The sequence below is a fragment of the Orycteropus afer genome, unplaced genomic scaffold, assembly GCF_000298275.1.
Source record: "Orycteropus afer afer isolate SDZICR_OR568_19922 unplaced genomic scaffold, OryAfe1.0 scaffold00009, whole genome shotgun sequence".
NCBI classification, from domain to species: Eukaryota; Metazoa; Chordata; class Mammalia; order Tubulidentata; family Orycteropodidae; genus Orycteropus; species Orycteropus afer.
This window is the reverse complement of record NW_006921596.1, coordinates 21,969,469-21,973,852: the sequence shown is the minus strand read 5'-3', so window position 1 is coordinate 21,973,852 and position 4,384 is coordinate 21,969,469.

Genomic DNA, 4,384 nt, shown 5'->3' with positions numbered 1-4,384 from the left:
ATTATCTTCTGTGTCTGTGTTAATTGGTTTCCCTTTTCTTTGTTGAAGAGGGTCTGTGCAATCCTTCTGCCTAGTCCGCCATCTTGCCCCGCCTCCCCACTGCTACAACTTTTTAAAATTACTTTCAGCAAAATTTTACTGGCATGTGATATGATATTATACAATAATTTCAGCATTCCACTGGATCACTTTCTTTGGAATAGGCATCTATATGGATCTCTTCCAGTCAGTTGGCCAGATAGCTAGCTGTCTTCCAAATTTCTTTGCATAGAAGAGTGAGTACTTTCAGTTTCATCCATTTGTTGAACCATCCCACTTGGTATTCTTTCAATTCTTGGAGCCATGTTTTTCACCAATTTCTTCAGTGCAACTTGGACTTCTTTGGTGCATGAACTACTCATGCCAAAGACTAAGAAATTAAAGATTTTTACCAACTTTTGCAATCTGAAATCGATCAAACATGCAATCATTTTGCATTGATGATTATTGGTGGTGGGAATGTGAAAGTCAGAAACAAAGAAGAAGGATCACTAGTTGGAAAATATGGCTTTGGTGATAGAAATAATGCTGGAGAGCACAAGACAGAATTTCAATACCAATTACTTATTTTGGGGAGCTCTGGTGGCATGGTGCCTAAAGCATTTGACTACTAACCAGAAGGCTGGCAGTTCAAACCCAACAGCCACTCCTAGGAAGGAAGATTGGGCAACCTACTTTCATAGTGATACCACCTTGGAAACCAAGGAGAGGTTGCTATGTGTCAGGTTCGACTTGATGGCAGTGAGTTCGGTGAGTAATGACTTATTCATTGGAAATACCATTTTTCAACAAAATAAATGGTGAGTGTACCTGTGTAACTCACCAGATGGAATATACAGGAACCAAACTGCCTGTATCTGTGGAAAGAGATCATGGAGAAGAGTCCAGTATCATCAGTCAAAACAAGTCCAGGGGCCAAGTGTGGAACAGACCAATGACTGCTCATATGCAAGTTCAAGTCGAAGATGAAGAAAATTAAAGCAAGTCTGTAAGAATATGACCCTGAGTGTATCCCACCTGAAGTTAGAGACAACTCAATAATAGAGGCATTCTGGTGGCACAGTGGTTAAAACACTCAGCTGCTAACTGGAAGGTCAGAGGTCCAAACCTACCAACTTGTCCACAGGAGAAAGATGTGGCAATATGCTCCCATAAAGATTTATAGCCTTGGAAATCCTATGGGGCAGTTCTGCTTAGTCCTAGAGAGACACTAGGAGTCAGAATGGACTCAACAGCATGAGTGTGGGCTCAGAAACAGATCTGATGCATTGAACACGAACGAGCAATGACCAGGTGAGCTGTGGGATGACATCAAGCACATAAAACTAAAAAAAGAAAAGTAAAAGGTCATTTAAGAGGCAGGAAAGAAAAGACCAAAAGAGGTGGCAGAACAGACTCTGAAACTTCTCTTGAACATACAGTAGTAGCTAAAGCAAATGGAAGAAATGATGAAGTAAAAGAGCTGTTCAGAAGATTTCAAACGGTAGCTTGAAAAGACAAAGTAAAGTATAATGAAATATGTAAAGAACTGGAGTTAGAATACCAAAAGACAAAAACTCAGTCAGCATTTCTCAAGCTGAAAGAAACTTTTCACTCAAGTGAAAATGCTAAAGCCCTCTTGATAGCAGAGTTTTACAGATAATTTAAAATAATATTGAGACTCTATAAAAGATTTATGTTTCATTCTCTAAACTCACTTGATCAAAGGATCCTGTTTTTCATGGACACTTCAGCAAACTATGGCTGGTAGGCCAAATCTGCTTCACTGACCACTTTATTAGTCAAATTTACCATAACACATTCGTGTTTTTGAAGACATCAGTGGTTCAATGGTAGAATTTTCGCCTTCCATGTAGGAGACATGGGTGCAATTCCTGGCCTGTGTACCTCACATGCAGCCACCACCCTATCTGTAAGTGCAGGCTTCTGTGTTGCTATGATGCTCAACAGGTTCCAGCATCCAGACTAAGGTAACTAGGAAGAAAGAACTGGTGATGTACTTCAGAAAATTAGCCAATGAAAACTCTATGGATCGCAACCATATGATCCATAACCAATCATGGGGATAGCACAAAACATGATAGTGTTTGTTCATGACAGTTATTTTGCATGAGTCATCGTGAGTCAGGAGCTGACTCAACATCAACTAACAACAAACATGACTGCATTGAGGCTACAACATAATTTAGACTTTGTGATACAGCTAATATGACCCACAAAGCCTGAAATATGTACTTGACCTCTGGTAGCATAGCGCCTAAGGCATGTGACTGCTAACCAAGAGGCTGACAGTTCAAACCCACCAGCCACTCCTTGGAAGGAAGAGTGGATGATCTACTTCCGTAGTGATGCCACCTTGGAAACCCAAGGGGGGTCGCTGTGAGTCAGATCTGACTCAATGACAAGTCGAGTTTTTGGTTATTAAAGAAAACACTTTCCACCCTCTTATTCAGAGGTCAAAATTGCCAAAACTTGCTTATCAAGTAGATGTATTGAATTAACATAAAGAGATTTATACAGACTTCAAAAACTAAACTGCTATTTTGATAGGCAGGGATAAGCAGGAAATATGAATGTGTGGAGTTTAAAAGGCATAAAAGAATAAGGAAGGGTAGCAATTATAGCAAAATGGACTGTGACCTCGTCTTAAAGAGGATACTTATCCTTTGAAATCATATAGAAAAGTGGGTTCAGTTGTTGGTAAATCCACTAATTTTCCATCAAAATATGGTAATTGTTAAATCATGTAAACTCTTCTGAGTATTTAGTTTAAAACGTATAGGGGGTATTGCCAATCAATGGTCAATTTGTTATGTCTGACCCAAAGGAAATCCCATGGTAATGCTTTGTGTAATTAGATGGTGTTGTTGCTTTCATTAAATAGGATTATGTCTATCAACATTTGAGCAAATCCCTGGCATTTGCTGTTTATTCTCCATAGATGTAAATACTATTACCACTACAAATATAATACCAGCTATGACTTTTAACTAGTTTTCTGTTTTCTTGGGGATTGTGTAAGGAACAGGAATGGGTAACAATTTAGTTTGAAATATACTGGTATTTTAGATTACTGAGCGAAATAGGGTTGTTCTAGTCATAATGTCAAGAAAAAAGGAGTAGCTGAAATGCAGGGTGGGGAAAGCCCAGGTTTTCAGCAAATATAGGGGTGAGGGGCCAGGACTTTGGTCTGAAAATGGGGCAGTAGTGGAAGAAGAATAGAAGCAAAGCAAGCCAGAAAAGAAATATGAGGAGAATAATACAAAGGAACGGAGAAAAGTTTGAAATCATGGGATTTTGGAGGAGATATAAACTGGAAATATATAATTGTAAACAAAACAAAGGCCTGGCCAGTTTTCCTTCAAAAATGAAACACATTTTTTTAAAAAATAAATTGTAATTTAAAGCGTAAAAATGTCTAACTGAAGGTAAAAATGAGTAAGAACAAGATATCTGGCCTTTCTAATCACGTAAATTACTTTATTGATAAGATATTTTAATATTACTATGAAATTTAAATGCCACTGGGATCAGGAAGGGAAAATTCTCCTTAAATGAAGAATCTTCTCAAGAGTAGAGACTTAAAATCTCTGAATATAATTCAAATATTTAAAATTTTAAAGGATACACACACAAATATATGTACACAGATAGTCACCAACTTAGGATGGGTTCCATTCTTATGGCTCCACCACATGTTGGCTTTGATATAAACTGAATACCTTTTTTTGTTGTTGTTTTAGGTTCCACTATTATTACCATGACCTGCTACATGACAGTGTTTGAAAAGTAAATCATAACATAGAACATCTGTGGATGAGCATCTGAGAATGATATCATCAATTTTTGCATTACAACACTGTATGTAGTACATATTTCTATAGATTAAAAAAAAAAAGGTGGTTATAAAAAAAGATGGTGTGGTTCATTGTAACTTGAATATGCTGTAAGTCAGTGATTGCCTGTACATACACAGACACACATATATAATGTGCACATGTTGTTGCTAGTTACTGCCAAGAGCATTCCCACTCATGGCAACCCCACACGTACAGGACATAACAGTGCTACACAAAATCTTGAAGGCTGTGACAGTTTGGAAGCACATCACCAGGTCTGTCTTCCAAGGTGCCTCTAGTTGGGTTTGAACTAGCAACCTTTCAGCCAGTAGTTGAGAGCTTAACTTTATATATTTATATATAAAGATGTTGTTGTTGTTATATGCCATCGAGTTGGACTTGACTCACAGCGACCCCCCTTAGGTTTCCGAGGCAGTATCACTACGGAAGTAGATTGCCCCATCTTCCTTCCGAGGAGTGGCTGGTGGGTTTGAACCGCCAGCCTT